Source organism: Pinus tabuliformis, chromosome 3_2, assembly GCF_031772625.1.
Source record: "Pinus tabuliformis cultivar Carrire ecotype Pingquan chromosome 3_2, CPIR1, whole genome shotgun sequence".
In the NCBI taxonomy this organism is placed as follows: domain Eukaryota; kingdom Viridiplantae; phylum Streptophyta; class Pinopsida; order Pinales; family Pinaceae; genus Pinus; species Pinus tabuliformis.
The window spans coordinates 949637653-949657030 of record NC_142302.1 but is presented as its reverse complement, the minus strand read 5'-3'; the positions used below and the strand labels follow the sequence as shown (position 1 = coordinate 949657030).

General features: G+C 41.0%; 1 protein-coding gene across 2 annotated transcripts in view; it reads right to left on the bottom strand.

The window, feature by feature from the left end:
- Positions 1-19378, bottom strand: part of GEK1 (D-aminoacyl-tRNA deacylase) — a 443933-nt gene that overhangs the window by 347055 nt on the left and 77500 nt on the right. The gene's annotated exons all lie outside the window — the stretch shown is intronic.

The window sequence follows — 19378 nt, the reverse complement described above, 5'->3', positions numbered from 1 at the left end:
AGGGACCATAGCACTATAGATGGACGCATCGTGTACTATCGTACTCCCTATGTCTAGGATGCGTGATGTTCATCAACTTGATAGGGGTCAAGTCTGATTAAGGTTCTACCTCTAGACTAACTTTTGTCAATATAGAGTGGTAACGTCTTGTGACTCACTCTCGATCGATTCTTCTTCATTATTCATATCAGTGTTTAGCAAAGCAGAGAGATGACATGAGATACAAAGATGGTACATGACGACAGGATGGCATGATGATTGATGATGATGGATGCACTGGCAGGTGGAATTCTCCCTAGTTGAGAGGGAGTGTTAAAATTGGAAACTAGGGCCAAAATTCCACTTTGGGTAGGACTTTTGAAGAAGATAATTGTGGCATTGATTTCCTCTTTTCGAGAAGACCAAAATCGACCTAAAGATCGTCAAATTTGGATAAGGAAAAATGGGTTTTTGAATTTATGCCCACTCATGTAAATTATCAAGGTCGGCCTCACCTCTATGTAGGCTCATAAAGCCCAATGGTCACATCTCTTGAACCCCCAACGATTTGTATATATAGATGTGCCTACCACCTCATTTCACACATCAAATGGCTCTCAAGTATGTTTGAGATAGCTGAGTTCAGAAGGAGGTCGAAGGGGATTTTGTTTTAGGCTCTCTTCTATCATAGGGCTAAGATTCTTATGAAAGACAGTGCAGGACTGAAGGAAAATTTTGTGCACTTTGTATGAGCTTATCTGTCATTGTAAGACTAAATCCAATAGCAGAAAATGAGGTCGAATTTGTGTAATAATTTTATGGGCAAGTTTGTAATCATCTATAAGACCGCTCTCCTAATCCGTTGTCTCAGATAGGGTCGAGAGCAGCTTATCTTGGATCCAGATCAGCACTAAGGGCTAGCGAAGGAAAGCTCTTTATATCAGTGTGGAAAAAGTCTGGAAAAAATCCCGATTTAATCCTAAAAACGCGATTTTTTGAACTAAACGATTTAATCCCCCGACTTTTTGGTGACTTTTTCACAAAGGAAAAAATCCCGATTTTTTCCTTATACTCCCGATTTAATCGGGAGTTGACCCAAAAAGTTTGCCTCCCTTCCCAGGGCGCGGATAAAGAGGCCACAAAGGTGAACCTTCCCAGGCCGCGGATAAAGAGGCCACAAAGCTTCCATCCATGCATTTTCAAGTTATTGCATTGTATTGTTTGTCATACTTCTTGCGAGCATAGCAGTCTCATTTGTAATCTATTAGTTTTGAGGTTAAGATATGTTTTTGTTTTCCAAGGAAAAACAAATCTTTATACTTCATATTTCTAGTTAGAAAGCAAAGTATACATTGGCTAAGCCTCCAGGCTTTTAGTGATCCAGACTCTAACAGCCACTGCCCCTTCAAAAGATTACAAAAGTACCAAAAGGACAGGCATACAACAGTCTTCCGTAGAAAGAACCCCACACCATCAAAAACATTGTTACAGTTGTTGAATGCTTCTAGAAGAAACAACAAAGAGGAGGTCATGAAGATCAAATAGCAACAACCTGTCCAAAAAAAACAAAACCAGTGCCTCAAAAAAGAACCCATTTTTCTGACAGGAACAAAGTATCTGTGAAATCTTGTGACAACAAAGATCCTTCCTGCAATGAGAGCACATTTTGAAAGGGAATCTTCTTTAGTGGTGAACTCCCTGTAAATGTGGGCAAAGGTTATGTATCAGAAGTGGATTTTACCTCCAAGAGTTTTTGAATAATAGATGCCAAGGCTAGGTTAGTAATCTGACATCTACTGTTTTCTCAAAAAATAAGAAGCTTGGAGTCACCAAGTGTTAATTTTCACATCTACTGTGATACTCACTGTTAATTTTCATTGGACCTACCACCTGACACCTTATTACCCAAGCAAATTACAATCTACTGAATAAATGCATGACTTATTTCTTAATACAATTAGCGGAAACAAAAATTAAAAGGGGAAGAGGATCTCAGTGACTGATTACTTGATGACTTTTAGATGACTCATGATATACATTTATTATATTTTTTGTTGATATTTTGACTCTTGAGAGTTGAGACTTAGACAGGACTCAAAATTCAGGAGTTGATTCACTATTTTGATGTGTGATGTAGCATTAAACTTCATATACATATTATATATTAGCTTTCTTTACATGTTTATGTGGAAATGCATTTATTTGATGTTGTGGATACTCTAGATGTTAAAAAAAATAAAATAAAAATGAATAATTTTGTGTTTTTTTTATTTTGCCGACTTTTTCAAAAAACTCCCGACTTTGACGAGTTTTTCAACTTTTGGACCCTTGCCGAATTAATCCCGACTTCGACTTTTTCCACATTGCTTTATATGCCAAGGTGAGCCGCAATGGAATGGAGGTGTGTTGGGTTGGTTGAGTCAGACAAGCAACGTACAGTAGGCAGCCCTAACCAGACTAAGAGTAACTTTTATTGACATTGTGATGGAGTTGCAGCTATTGAGCCACTTTCTTGTTTAAGGTTGGACTTTCAAATTAGCAAGTCATTTTGACTTTGATCTATTGTACTCTCTCTTTCTGTTGAACATTTGATATTAATAATAAGAAGATTTGACCAAGGGTTCCCCCACCTTGGGGTTTTTCCCTGGCTTGTGCCATATTATTGTGTCCTCTTGGCTTGGCTTCATCATTCATTGCATATGTTTTTTCTTCAATAACTGTCAATATGATAATGATTCATGTGTTTGCTAATGGATTATTAAATGGGCTAGTATGGAATATTGAAGCTATTGTCCGAAGCAAAGAGCATGTCCTAAAATTAACAAGGAGGAGGCCGACTTGATCAAATAGAGATCTATGCTTGAAATATGATCCTCAAAAACCAATAATCATATTAATCTCAACCATTTTGATTCAATTTAATAAAATTCTTGCTTGGACATCAAATGATGAGTTGCCACATCATCTTAGTATTGGGGACTTTGACCACAGGATGGGGGCTTTGACCTTTGATTGCCCATATCTCCTCAATCGTGAGGAGTTACAAGACGTGCCATATATCATTAGAATCGGCACGATGAGGAGCATCAATTGATGGTGATTTCCTGAGAAAACTTATTGATCCTCATCCTTAAGAACTTCAACAAGTGTGGAGCTTCTAGGGTTTCCTGCCATCCTTCCAAGGCTTCTTGCCTATTGAAGTTTCCAACTGACGTAAACCATGACATACATTAAGAGCATTCAATAACAAACATTGGCATCAATGACAACACCATCCAACACTTTGAAGAATTAGAGTGTTATAAAGAGATATGTTTCAATGGTATATATGTTTTCATAGAGTAATTTGATCATTAAACTTATTGATGCATGTTATTTTCTTAGATTATGTTATATGGTGTTTACACAACCTGAAGTCATTCATAAAAATTGCACATAGTGATATACCCTTCCCAACCATCATGTACAAAGATTCTTTCACAAGTTAAGATCACCTTTAGAGTAATCAAAGAGAGATATCCCTTCATCCTCAAGGCCTAAGCAAAGTTACACCAAGTTTCTCGAACATGGGAGCATGGGAACAAGGAAACATGTCTAGGGAATGTGTTAATTTTAGTTAAGATGTTCTTTGCTTAGGACAATTAATTCAATGTTCCATATTAGCCCAATTAACAATTCCATTTCATTGCCATTAGCAATCATATAGACTATTATCACATTGACAGTAACTGCAGAAAGAACAATAAACAAATGCAAAAGACAAGCTAAGAAAAGAGACCATAAGAATTTGGCTCAAGCCAAGGAAAAACCCCAAGATGGGGAAAACCATTGGTCAATTCTTCTTATTATCAAATATCAAATGTTCAGCAGAGAAAGAATATCCAATAGTGTACAATAGATAATCCAATACCAATGTTTAGTCAAATAGATTGCCCAATCAAAATCTGCAATACTGCTCTCAGTCAACAACAATCAAACATCTATAACCAAAAAGTCAACAGTGGTCTATGCAACAGTAAAAGTGTCCTTGATCTCGGTCAAGGTCAAAGCAATTCAGCTTTTCTTAGAGATTAAACAATAGCAAAAACAATCATCAAAGGAGGAATCAAACTCAGTCAACCTGTTAATTTTAGATAACAATGGTATGTTTTATGCTTTAGACCAATTTACTTCAATTTTTTTTATTAGCCCAATATCAATTTCCAGATTAGCAATCACATAAACATTGATAATAAATGCAGATAGAACATAAACAATAAGCAAAAGACAAGCCAAGACAAGAGGACACAATATTTGGCGAATGTCAGAGAAAAACCCCAACGTGGGGAAAACCCTTTAGATCAAATCTTCTTATTATTCTTCAAAAATTCAGCACGGAGAGAGTACATCATACAAAATTTACTTGTCCAAACACTGTCAAAAGAGTCTAGCCAAAGAGCAGTCAACAGGATGCCCTAACCGGAAATTCAACGTTGGTCAAACCAGCAGAAAATCTCCTCCAAATGAGCTCGATCAAACCAAGTCAATTCGGCCTCCAAAGAGTCGGAATCAACCCAAAACAGCCCTGAAAGTCTCAGTCAAACTTGGTCAATGCAGAGTCAATGTTGCGCTCAACGCAGGTCAACCTGCTCCAAATTCCTCAGTTTTTGTGCCGGAAGATGTGGCCTCAAAAGATCGGATCATCTGCATGAAAATCACAGTCAAAGGAGGTGATTTGACCCTTGGTCACGCTGGTCAACATCCCTGCAAATAGCCCAAAACAGTGATGCGATTTTCTGCCTGTATTTTCGGTCAACCCAAGTCAATGTGAGAAGAAGAAGAGTTGCTCCTTTGTTGTACGAACCAATGAGGAGAGGGGAGAGAAAGGTGTGTTGAGTCATGGTGTCCAAATGAGGAAAAGGTCTCTCCTATTTATACACAACGTTGAGGGTAAAGAGACACATCTGTTGGGCTTCATGAGCCTACATTTGACTCAAGCTAACCTTGACAATTTGTCCATAGAAGAAATAAATTCATAATTCCATTTCTGCTTGTCAGAATGAGATGATATTTAGATCAATCTTGCACCTTTCAGAAAGAGGAATCCAATAAAAATATCATCTCCATCATATGAGTTGTCCAAGGTGGAGTTTGGCCCTAGTTTTCAATTTTAACACTCCCTCTCAACTAGGGAGAAATCCACCTGCCAAACCATCTGTCAATTTGTACCATCTTTTTCATCTTTGCTCTATTGAACCATGAAGAAATAATGAAGAAGAAATGATCGAGAGTGAGTCACAAGACCTTGCCACTCTCCACTGACCCGAAGTCAGTCTCAATTGATCTTAGATCAATATCAAACATCCTAGCATAGGGAGTACGGCAGTACACGATGCTTCCGTCGGTAGTGCCATGGTCCCTATCCTGATTTCCTAACTCATTGGCCAGATGAGAGGTACTTCCCATGAGTAGGATGTATCGGCAGGAGAAGGTGAACCACTCATCCTGCTCATATGTCATAGGAGAAGGTGAACCACTCATCCTATGCATATATCAATTATCATGGGGTATCACAAGGGAAGGTGAACCACTCACCCTGTACACAGCGCACCATTAAGGGAAGGTGAACCACTCACCCTATGGTCGCTCGTAGCTCCAAGTAGTACCCCAAGCCCCCCAGAGCTTCCAGAGCCCAATATCAAACTCAAACGGGACCCCGACTCCAAGTCGTTCACGGAAGGTTAAGAATTTGACCTTCCCTGAGGGCTTTGTAAGAATATTTGCGACCTGTTCATCAGTCCCAATGTGATTGAGGCCTTATTGCTCCCCGTCGTACCATATCCCGGATAAAGTGGTACCTAATATCAATATGCTTGGAGCGGTCATGAAACACGGGATTCTCAGAAAGACAAATCCCACTTTGGTTGTCGTAGTAGATCACAGTGGTATCCAACACATGCCCAAACAGCTCACTAAAGAGCTTCCTCAACCAAACAACTTCACAAGAGGCCAACAGCAACGTATTTGGCCTCGACGGTGCTCAAAGCAACTGGTTTCTGCTTCTTACTCATCCAGGATATCGAAGCAGAACCTAGTGAGAAGAAACATCCCGATGTGCTCTTACGATCCACCACACTGCCAGCCTAGTCAGCATCAGAATAACCATGGAGCCTCAAATTCCCAGCAATGTATCTTAGTCCATAGGTGATTATGCCCTATAGATATCTCAAGAGAGTCTTGGCAGCAATCCAATGTATGTGATGAGGCTCGACCATAAATTTACTCAATGTATTCACTGCAAAGCATATGTCCAAATGGGAGTTCACCAAGAACATCAAGGCCCCCACAAGTTGACGATACTCAGAAGGATTTCCCAAATTGGGCCCAATAGCACTTCTGCATAGCTTCTTGAAGTTGAGTTCCATTGGAGTAGTCACGGAATTACAATCCACCATCCCAAATATTTCAAGTAGCTTCGCAATGTATTTTCCTTGAGAAAGGAAAATCTCACCTGGCTTTTGCCAAACCTCCAAGCCTAGGAAGTGGTGCACCAATCCTAGGTCCTTCATCTCGAATTCGGAAGCCAACTCCCTCTTGCATTGATATATAAGAGGGTATGCACCTGCCAAAAAGAGATCGTCCACGTAAAGTACCAAGATGAGAGGTCTATCATTTTCAACCTTGAAGTAAAGGTTCAGATCAGCTTCACTTCTTGTAAAACTCAACTTCATCAGACAGTTGTCGATCCTCTCATACCAAGCCCAGGGAGCTTTGCTTCAACCCATAAAGGGCTTTCTTCAACCTGCATACATGTGTCTTTCGATCTTGAACTTCGAACCCTTCGGGTTATTCAACATAAACTTCCTCCTTAAGTGAGCCATGCAAGAAGGCGGTCTTGACATCCATTTGATGTAAATTCCATCCTTGAGAGGAAATAAGGGCAATGATCGAAAAGATGGTGGTACATCAGGCAACTGGTGCAAATATCTCATCATAGTCCACACCTTCCTTTTGAGAAAAGCCTTGAGCAACAAACTTGACCTTGAACTTTTTAGCACTTCCATCAACTCCATGCTTGATCTCGTAGAGCCATTTCGAGGTGACATCAGATTTGAATGTCCAACCTTAGACAAGAAAGTGACTCAATAGCTGGAACTCCAACACAATGTCAACAGAAGTTACTCTTAGTCTGGTTAGGGCTTCCTACTATATGTCTTTGTCTCACTCAACCAACCCAACACACCTCCCTTCAATTGCGGCTCACCTTGGCATATAAGGAGCTTTCCTTCGCTAGCCCTTAGGGCTGATCTAGATCCAAGATAAGCTGCTCTCGTCCCTCTGGTCGAGACTCTGCGGCGAGACAACAGATTAGGAAAGCGGTCTTACAGATAATTACAAACTTGCCCATAAAACTATTACACAAATTCAACCTCATTTTCTGCTCTTGGATTTAGTCCTGCAATGACAAATAGGCTCATACAAAGTGCACAAAATTTTTCTTCAGTCCTGCAGCTATCTTTCATAAGAATCTCAAGCCCTATGATAGGAGAGAGCCTAAAACAAAAACCCCTTTGACCTCCTTCTGAACTCAGCTACCTCAGACATACTTGAGAGCCATTTGATGTGTGAAATGAGGTGGTAGGCACATCTATATATACAAATCATTGGGGGTTCAAGAGATGTGACCATTGGGCTTTATGAGCCTACATAGAGTTGAGGCCGACCTTGATAATTTACATATGAGTGGACATAAATTCAAAAACCCATTTCTCCTTATACAAATTTAATTAACCATATTCCTTAAGTTTAGACTTAGGAAATAATTACAAATTGGTTAATAATCTAATTGAGACACTTCTAGGTGAAATTTCCAAAAATGATTTATGGCTTTTAGAGATCTCATGTATTCTAGTCTCTCCACAAAAGTTCAAGGCTAGAACACATTCGATGCTACAAAAGTTAACACTCCCTCTTAGTGAGGAATGTGTTCTACTGCTACTGCACACCCTGTAGCAGCACTCTGTCTTTGCATCATCTTCTTGCTGAAGATTCTAAGTTTACTTAGTTTAGAAACCCTTCATGCACTTTTTCTGATTTATTCCTACCTACTTGTTATTTTTCCTTTAACAAGTTATTTGCAAAGGAAATACTAAAAATAAACACCAGTGCATGCTCAACATATTATAGATCAGCAACTAAAAGAAACAAGAAACAACACACCACATAACACCATTATTTTTGGACCAATGTCCCCCGAAAAACCCAATGCAGGAAAACCGATGCAGCTATCTGAGGGTTTTCTTATTAAGCAATATCAGAGTAGAATTTGGGTGTCGAAACTGGCCTACCCAAAAGAGAATTTCCTTAGCAGCTATACCTCATAATTTGAGAGAAATCTCCTGGCTGAAACCCCGGAAACCCCTTCTGGCAGCTCTTCAGCACAAAACTGCTCCTGCAACCCCAGCGTCTGCCCAATCTAAACTGCGTCAGCCCCTCTTTGTCTCACATTGGCGATGTGTCAACCTTTCTTGGCCTGCGTCAACCCTAGGACGCCCTGCGTCAGCTCTAGCAGCCTCTACGTCACCACACTGGCCCCTCTGGTGCTCTGCGCAGCACTTGGCTGCCTCTGCGTGGACCTACGTGAGCCCTTGCTGGCTCTGCATCACCCTCCTTGGTTATTGCACTACTCTCCCAACACAATCTCTGCCTTCTCTATTCTTCTATACTCAATGCCCCTTAGCTACTCTCCCAATCACTAATTCTATCTCTCTTAGCAAACCCCGCTCTAGAGAATAGAATGACTAATCATCTGGTGTATTCTCCAAGTGACCCTCAAGCCTCCTCTTATACTTTTCTCGTTGACATATCAACAGCAGAGATTAAGTCCCTAATCAACGACTAAGATTAGATCTGGCTTGATCCATGTCTTTTGGGCTTAGGGACTCCATTAAAAATATTAATTATTTCAATATCTCCTGAACTATTTAGAATCTGCCCAAACCCTTTCTAGGTATTGGAGATCTCATGTACCCCAACCTCTCCACCAAATTTCGTGGCTAGAGCACATCCAATGCTACCCCAAATCAAAACTCCCTCTTAGCGAGGACTGTGCTCTAGCAATACTCCTCACTGAGTATTACTCTAATCATCCGACATCGGTCCCTGTGCTAATACTAAGCCTCCCTACCCAACATCCTCTGCACTGTTGTATCCTGTACTGCTGCCCATGGTTCTGCTACTGCTGCATATGTATGATAGCTCCCTCTGCATTCGTGCTGCTACTAGTCCTTTCTCCCAGCACTGCACCTCCTCTCATCATGTTGCATCATGTTTCCCACTACTGCATTACAACTCAGTTACTAAGAAGTAAGTAACTAACCTCCCCGTTAGGCTAGATACACCCACTGATGTTGAAGCTCCCTTTGTTGCTGACAAGTACTCCCTCTCTCTGGCCTCTGCACTGCTGCAACAACTCCCTGCATCTCGCACCGTTGCACACCTCTTTCTGCCTCCCTGCACTAGTGCAACACTCATGTGCCTCTCGCACTGCTGCAACCTACAAACTCTGCGCTGTCTTGGGACTCCTGCACTATAGCTCCCTCTGCAGCTCCATCCACATCCGTCTCGTCGGGGCTCCCATGGAAAAGTCTAATCCAAGAGACTGGGTACCTCAAGGATCCTGCGCCTCATCGCATGTAGTCCACCTGACTATAGCTCGATGTCTCCCCACTTCCGCTCAAGTGGTGTGTGTGCATTAATGGCACAGTCATCGTCTGTCAAAACTTCCTTCTCTGCTTGTGCTAGCGCGGCCTTAGTCTCGGAAGACTCTCCCTTACTCTTCTTCCTTGGGCACTAGGTCGCATAATGGCCCATCTCCCCATAGTGGAAGCACTTGATCTGGGAGAGATCTCTCTTCTTCTGCTTCTCTTGCTTTCCCTCAGATGTTAGGGCCACATCCTCCTCCTCCTCCTTGACCTTGATCCCTTTGTTGCTGCTACCTGTCTTCGATTGTCATCTAATCTCTTCCTGGCGAAGAGTTGCCCACATCTCGTCCCAAGGTAGGAGAGTCCCTCTGCCTAAGATACTCTGAACAAACACTTCCCACTCTTCTGAGACAGCATTCAGGGTTTTCCTCACCATAAGCTCCTGATTCGGTGTCGCTCCTATAGCAGTCAACTGGTCTCGGATCTCATTCAATCCTCTGAGGAAGGTGTCAATCGAGTGACCTTCTTCATCTGATACGACCATCTGGTTCTCGAGCAGCATTCTTCTCTACACAGAAGTATGTTGGTACAGGTTCTTGAGAGCCTCCCACATCTCAACTGTCGTCTCCTTCTCGGCTATATGTGGTACCACATGATCCTTGACTCCGTCAAGGATAATGCACTTGGTTGTCGTTATCATTGGGGTCGACAAGGATAGCTATAACCTTCAAGGCGAAGTTCTTGACACGATTCCTAGAAGTTCTCTATTCGACTCCTCTGGGTCTCTACTTCCCATTTGGAAGTTCTCTTTTGGACTCCCTCTGAGTCCTGATTTCCCTCCTGGAAATCCTCCTGCCGCTTGTTGAGATGCCCCCTACTCTAATCGTCTTGTGCAACTACACTGCTAATCCAGGTTCCTTGGCTAGAAACCCTCGATAACAACTCCTCTGGCCTTGCTCTGTCAGGTACTGTTCTGACTACAGTACCTCACCAGCTCCACTCTGCAATATTCCTATAGCCTTCTAGACCCCAGCAACTGCCTCTCTGTGAACTGCGACAACCCTTCTCTGCCCCGCGCTGGCTTTGCGTCACCCCGAATGGGTCTATGTCAACCCTGGGATGCCCTGCGTCAGCCCTCTGGCCCTCTGTGTCAGTAATGTTGGCCTCTCAAAGGATCTGCGCAGTTCCCGGCTTCTTCTGCATGACTCTGGCTGGCTCTACGTCACATTTCCTGGCTTTTGCGCTACTAGAAACAGCTTCTATCACCTCAAGACAGTTGTTTTCTGTTGCTATTGCTCTGCTCGGCTGATGTCTCTTAGTCCTCTGTGATCTGCAATCACGCTCTGATACCATGTTGAAGTTTCTAAGTTTACTTAGTTTAGAAACCCTTCCTGCGCTTTTTCTGATTTATTCCTACCTACTTGTTATTTTTCCTTTAACAAGTTATTTACAAAGTAAATACTACAAATGAACATTAGTGCATGCTCAACATATTACAGATTAGCAACTAAAATAAACAAGAAAAAACACACCACATGACACCATTATTTTTAGACCAATGTCCCCGGAAAAACCCAACGCCGAAAAACCGGTGCAACTATCTAAGGGTTTTCTTATTAAGCAATATCAGAGTGTCGAAACTGGCCTACCCAATAGAGAATTTCCTTAGCAGCTATACCTCGCAGTTTGAGAGAAATCTCCTAGCTGAAACCTTGGAAAACCCTTCCGACAGTTCCTCAGCACAAAACTACTCCTGGAGTCCTGCAACCCCAGCGTCTGCCCAATCTGGACTGCGTCAGCCCCTCTTTGTCTCACGTTGACCCTGCGTCAGCCTTTCTTGGCCTGTGTCAGCCCCAAGACGCCCTACGTCAGCTCTGGGAGCCTCTGCGTCACTATGTTGGCCCCTCTAGTGCTCTGCGCAGCACTTGGCTGCCTCTGCATGGCCCTGTGTGAGCCCTTGCTGGCTCTATGTCACCCTCCTTGGCTGCTGCGCTGCTCTCCTGGCACAAACTCTGCCTTCTCTATTCTTCTGTACTCAATGCCCCTCAGCTGCTTTGTCGATCACTGTTCTATCTCTCTTAGCAAACCCCGCTCTAGAGAATAGAATGACTGATCATCTGGTGTATTCTCCAAGTGACCCTCAAGCCTCCTATTATACTTTTCTCGTTGACATATCAATGGTCGAGATTAAGTCCCTAATCAACGACTAAGATTAGATCTGGCTTGATCCATGTCTTTTGGACCATTCTAACACAGTTTCATATTATTACACATTAACATTTTATTTTCCCTAAGTTTAGACTTAGGGACTCCATTAAAAATATTAATTATTTTAATATCTCTTGAACTGTTTAGAATCTGCCCAAACCCTTTCTAGGTATTGGAGATCTCATGTGCCCCAACCTCTCCACCAAATTTTGTGGCTAGAGCACATCCGATGCTACCCAAATCAACACTTTTGTCACGCTGATGATGTTTGGTCGCACTGCCCACCAACCACTGCGCAACTCTGATATTTGTTGCATCTGTGTTGTTGCTGACCCTGCCATGTTGTTGCTAACACTGCATCTGCATTGTAACTCCCTCTCATTTGTTGTTGTTGCTACTATAACATCTACAACTAAAAAGCATCCAAAATAGTCAGTCCCTGCTACTGAAACGAGTTCTCCACCATACCCATTTGTTCTCTAAAACAGGCGAACTTAGCTCTACCTAAAGCTTTCGTGAGTATATCTGCAACTTGCTCTTCTATGGGAACATATTGTAGTTGGATTGCCCACGTTGTACACAATCTCTGATGAAGTGACACCGAATATCGATGTGCTTCGAACTGTCATGATACACTGGATTTTCAAAGAGCTTTATGCAACTCTGAATATCACAATAGATATTGGTCGTCTCCATCCTTTGCCTAAATAAGCTTACTAGTAGCTTCCGAAGCCATATAGCTCTGCATGTAGCTATGATGGCTGCCATTAACCCTGCTTCTGCAGATCTCAGAGCTACTGACTTTTGCTTCCCGCTACACCAAGAAACCATCCCTGATCCAACACAGAAGCAGTACCTAGAGGTACTTTTCGTATCCATTGAACTGCCTACCCAATCTACATTTGTGTACCCACAAAGTCTAACGTCATCCCCTTGAGTATATTTCAACCCAACTCGACTGTGTCACGAATATGCCTCCTTCTTGCCCAATGCATCTTCTATGGTTTTACCATGAACTGACTAAGGCTATTCACTGCAAAGCAGATATCTGGCCTAGTGTTGACCAAATACAAGGTGGGGTCGACATCCTTGTCATATGATGCATCTATCTTCTTCCAGTTGGTAATCATGGGAGTAGACATGGGTCTACAATTTTGCATTCTGAACCTCTTCAGAATATCTCTAGTGTATCTTCCTTGCCTAAGGAACATCTCCCCATCCTTCTGCCACACTTCTAATCCTAGGAAATAGTGCATCAGCCCCAAATCCTTTCATGTCAAATTCTACTACCACGTTCCACTTGCAATCCTTTATGAGCCCTAATGATACTGTCAAAAAGAGACCATCCACATACAAAACTAGAATAAGTGGCTCACCCTCTACCATCAAATAGTAAAGGTTGGGATCTGTGTCACTCTTGACGAATCCCATCTACTGCAAGTACGTGTCAATTCTACCATACCATGCCCTCAAAGCTTGCTTGAGTCCGTATAGAGCTTTCTTCAATCTGCACACATATGTGCGCTTCTCATGAGTCTCAAAGCCCTCTGGTTGTTCTATGTACACTTCTTCCTATATCACCCCGTTCAAGAAGGTTGTCTTGACATCCATCTGATCAACCTACCATCCCATTTGAGTTGCTAGAGATATAACTGACCGAATAGAAGTGTATCTGGCAACTGGGGCGAAGATCTCCTCATAATCTATCCCTTCATTTTGTGCATACCCCTTTGCCACGAACCTAGCCTTGTAGTTTTCCACACAGTCATTTATTGCATATTTGATCTTATAGATCCATCTCGAACTTACAACTGGTCTGTCTTTCGGCCTTGGCACTACCTCCCAAACATTATTCGCCATGATAGATTTATACTCTTCTACCATGGCATCTACCCATGCCTAATGCTCTGTGGCCTCCTGAAAGTTGGAAGGTTCTACAACATGAGACACCAATGCTTGGTACCTATCAGGTTGTCTGCGTTGTCTCTTGATCATTCTAGGAGTTCCAATAAACTCCTTTGCATCTCTTAATGTCTGACAAACCTCTATGATGGCTCGACCACTAGTCGTGGGAGGTTCTGCAAGCTCCTCCTCATCATATCTCTGTTGCTCCATCTGCTGAGAACTCCTTATATTTTATGCACGTGAGGAAATACTAGTGTTGGTCTCAATACTCGACCCTTGTGACTGTACTCCTACCTGTCCCTGTGGTTGCCCCTGCTGCTGGACCAAAGGAGCTTCTGCTGACTGATTCTGATCACCTACAGGCATTTCACGAGATCTCCTGAAAGCTCAGTCCTCCATGAACTTCACATCTTGCCTTACTACTATCTTCCTATTGCAGGAATGTAGATTCTGAATGCCTTTGAGGTTTCGTTGTACCCAACAAAGAACCCCTTCTCTGCAATTTGATCCAGTTTGGTTCATTTATCATCTGGCATGTGGCAATAAGCAATGCTGCCAAAAATTATGAAGTGGCTAACTTCTGGCTTCTTCCCTGTGAAGACTCCTTCTAGTGTTTTCTTCCCCAATGCTCTATGAGGAGTCATGTTCTGAATATACACTGTCGTGTTACATGCTTCTACCCATAGAAATCTAGGTAGATCCTGGTCATATAACATAGCCTTTGCAGCTCCAACAATGGTTTTGTTTTTCCGCTCTGCTACACCATTCTACTGTGGATTATATGGAGTTGTCCATTCTCTCTTGATGCCTTCCTTCGCATAGAAATCTGTGAAGTCTTTATCAATATATTCTCCATTATCTAAGCGAAGCACCTTGATCTTCTTCCCTGTCGCATTCTCCACAAGAGCTTTAAACTCTCTGAAACGATTGAAGACCTCATCCTTGGTCTTTAAGAAGTAGATCCAAGTTTTTCTGGAATGATCATCAATAAAGGTGACGAAATATTCGGCACCACTGAGAGCTCTAGTGGACATCGAGCCGCAAATATTTGAGTTTATAAGTCCTAATACACCATCATCTCTGTTGTCACTTCTTGCAAATGTTGTCTTAGCATACTTCCCAAGTATGCATCCTTTGCACACATCATCGTGCTCGGTGCCAAGTTCTGGAACCCCTGTTATCGTTTCTTTGAGGATCCTGAGTGCTCCATGGTGTAGATGTCCCATTCTTCTGTGCCATAACTCATTTAGCTCCTTCCCACTACTATTGTCACTGCCTATTACTGCCATTGGAGAATCAATTTGTAACCTGTACAATCTGTTACTTCGAATTCCAATATGTCTTGCCTTTTTCCAGCTTGGGTGTTTGACATACACTTTCTTCCTACGAAGTGAATATCATACCCCTTATCTTGTAACTGGGATACTAAAATCAGGTTCATACCCAACCCTGGCACATGCAATACATTTGTAGCGTTGGTGCTTGCTCCCGACTCCCCCCTGAAAATCTATCATACCTCTCCCTACTGGAGTACATTTCATTATGTTTCCCATAATAATCTGGAAGTCTATCTGCTCCTCTCTGTAGCTAGAGAAATATTCTCTAACCCCTATTATGTGAGTTGAGGCTCCACTGTCTATATACCAAACTCCCTGTGAAGTTGATCTTGCTAAGCAAGCAAATTTGTCCTCCAATCTGGACGACAAATCTAAAGTCTCCTAAATGCTACTTTTGTCCATGGCTATGCTTGAAGAATTTAGTGTGTTATTCCTCTTTTCCACCCTAACACTAGCTCTGCTCTAGCGAATTGCTGCAAAAACCCTCAGCTCTAATACCATGTGAAATTTTCTCTATTGCAGCTACTGAAAATTATTCTTCTAACTCAAAAATTAATTATGCAATTTATTTGCTATAGCAAATAACGAATAAAATCACAACCGCAATTTTCACCAAAAAAAAACTGCGAAAAATAAAATACTAGAAACTGAGATATTTTGGCGCACATACAATAATTTTGATAGTTATTTTTGGCCAATTGTCCCCAAAAAAACCCAACTTGGGAAAACCGGTGCAACAGATGAGTGTTTTATTATTAATATTCAACAACAATTCTGAGTACAATAATTTAGATCAATGTTGCTGCTTGCATTAATCGTTATCGGGAAAAAATTGTAATATGCAAAAATATTCATTTTTTTCAATTTTTTTAATATCTAAAACATCTACAACATAAACTAAATACATTGACACATAAATATGATAAAATAACTAATATATAAGATGTTTAATATTATTTCTAGTGCCACATCACACATAACAGTGAATCATGTCCTGAATAGTAAGTCCTGACTCATGACTCCCAACTCAGCCTCAAAATATCAACAAAAAATATAATAGCGTATCTCATATCATGAGTCATAATGTCATATACAATGAAATGAACCAACTAACTAAAGTCTAATACTATTGATTTCCTTTGCCCCTCTAGATGTACATGTTGGTGGAGTTGGCAGTGGACTCCGCTATGCTCTAGAAGCTGAAGAATTAGGAGCTACAGGAGGTAGACCATGTCCTCTACTGGTGACAGGGGTAGCTTGGGTAGGTTGTGTCACCTCATAAATTTTTAGTTTTATTTTATTTTTATTTTTTTGGTCGCCAAAAAAAAAATACACGTATTTATCGGCCGATAATATCGCCGATTTCAAAAAACTCGTGATTTTACGATATAATCGCGATTAGTGCAACACTGATTTAGATGCCCAGCGGGCAATCTAATTTGAGGAAAATACTGGCAAAAATATCGTGAGAAATTTCTCTCACCCCACAGTTATTTTTTGCCTCTGAAATCACTTCCCTAGCCTCCGCAACGAGCTCCCTGCATCACCCCTCTGCGCAGAGCTTACTCTGGCCCTCTGGAGATTTCGGCCTTCTTTCCTTTGCCTCTTCCAGGAACTAGAAATCTTCCTCCCAGAATGCTACTACCCTCCCCTTCCACCTACTACTCACCTTGTTGCTCTATCTTCTCCGCTGAGTTGTTGTTTCTGATAAAATCGAACTAACTAGGCAACTGAGTATCTACACTAGATTATATTTCCATCACCACATCGACCTCCGCTTATAATCCTCTGTTGGAGCACCAACGGCCAAGATTAAAACTTAATCAATGGCTAAGGTCATCTCTAGATCGATCTGTGTGAGTTTCTAGATGATTCTCACCTTATCTCAATTAATACTGAGTAATTAACCGTATTCCCTAAGTTTAGACTTAGGAAATATTTAAAAATCAATTAACAATCTAATTGAGACACTTCTAGGTGGAATTTCCAGAAACAATTTCCAGGTTTTGGAGATCTCATGTATTCTAGCCTCTCAAAATTTCAAAGCTAGAACACATCTAATGCTACAAAAACTAACAACTACAGTGTTTAAACTCAATAGAAATAAAGATCAATGGTCATACTTAGATTAGGCATTTAATTAAAATTAACCAAGATCTTTGCATTTCACATAGGTCTTAGGAATTACATCTCATATAGGATAGTAACGCATTAATGCAACAATTGTCTCCCGGACTAATTGGTTCCCGACTTTGTCCTTCTTCATATCATTTCCATAGGCTCTACGCCCCATAGCCTGCTATTAGGAGACAGCTAAAACGGAGAGGTTCGGGATCAAGGTAACAGCCCCCGACCTGAGTCATTGTCGCGGTGCCTGTACAATTTGAGCAACAACAAGACCCCTTTGTTTGTGGGACAAGGGACCCACCTCCGCGCAACGATTTGACTGCCAAGTCTAGAAAGGCATACATACTCTACCCCCCTCTGGTTTTGAACCTATGACCTCTTATGAGGAAACACATGCTCTTAACCAGTGGAGTATACAAACTCTATTCGTTTATTTTTGTGGGTTTCTACTACATATTTAAATTTTTACACTCAAAAATCAGTTTGACAACCAATATAATTAACCCCACCTTTCTTTGATGCCATTTAAGGCACTAGTATTACTTGGAACTTGTTGGGGTATCAAGTGGGAATCCTCCCCTGGCCTTTCAGAGGAAGTAGGGCCTAAGGAACAAAGGTTTTGACTGAGGTGACAGTGGGCCCCTACCCTATGTGTGCCAATCCTAGCAAGTTGTGTGGGCCTTTGCAAGTCTGCTAAGCAGATCTGTAGCCATTCCCGCAAAGTTTAAATGCAAGATGATTCAGTGATATGGTCCTATTTCAGAGTTAGAGATATTGCAAAAGTTTTCCATCAATTTTGGAGGGCATTGCTATTTCTACTAGTTCTCCTACATCTTAGGAAGTAGGCTTTAAAGGCCTACGTGGCAGTTATCATTACATATTTGGAATCGTTTTGAGCTCCTGATCCCAATGACCCTTTTCCAAATAACATGCATGATACTTTCTATTTTTAGCAATTCCAGTTATGAGGCTTGCATGTCATTTCTATGTACATAGTTGAATTCCCTACAGAAAACCAAGTGGATTAGGTCTTTTATCATTACATGAAAGTTGGGGAGGCAACAATCTCCATATCTCACAAAGTGTCAATGGTCTAAAAATTAGATCACAATTACAAATACTTACATTACTATAGGCACATCAAAAGTATACCTCAAAACAATGCCCTTCCAAAATTGCAAGAGAGACAATCCTTTGCATGTTCACAATTGAGAGTGCTGAAAATGAAAAATTATTCCTTTGAAATCTTACGTGGCATCTTCAATGCACTGGAAGATGTGACCTTGATATAGGGAAAAAAAATCCCTATAAAATCTCAATACAGCATTTTCAAAGAATAGGTATCTATTGTCATCAAAGAATTGGGAAGTCAAATCATCTCTGTAATGCAAAAGCTGTGATGTACCTCATGGTACTCACAAGGAGTCATCATTGAAGTATAATAAAAGGAACAAACCCCAATAATCCATGAAGGATTAAATATTACAAGTGATATGAAAGTGATGATTACAATGAATAAATAGCTTGGGCCTAGAAGAGTTGTGACACTAACATATTAGTTAACTAATAAACAATTATAATATATATTGATAAATATATTTAATATGGTAGGATAGCAAATTAGGTACATTATAGAAAAGATGCAGTATAAAAGGATAATCCAAAAAAAATAGAATATAGAAGAAAAGCAAACTCTCAAGAAACAATATGTTCCTAAATTGTTATCCTAGAGATGGTGTTTGCCTTGATTCACATGGTGTAGATTCAAGTATTAGTGAGAGAGGGTAACCATTATTAACCTTGATAAAACTCTTAGTATCTCTTGAAAATACAACTAAATCAGGGATGTGTCCTGTTACAATCTTATAAAGACTCACAATAACACTAGGACAATATTCATAAAAACTTCTCACCAAGATGCCTTGGAAATTTATCAAAATCCTTTAGAATAGAGTTATCTAACATCCAACGATACACCAAAAATGATGATCTTAGCCACAATCTATTAATTTCCAATAAAGCGCTGCCTGCTCTAGGCTTTATATGATGAATTCTTTATATAAACCCATATGTCAAAGACAAGGATGTAAAGGTTGTCCACATTGTTAATCAAACTTAACATCTCCTACATTGTTGCAT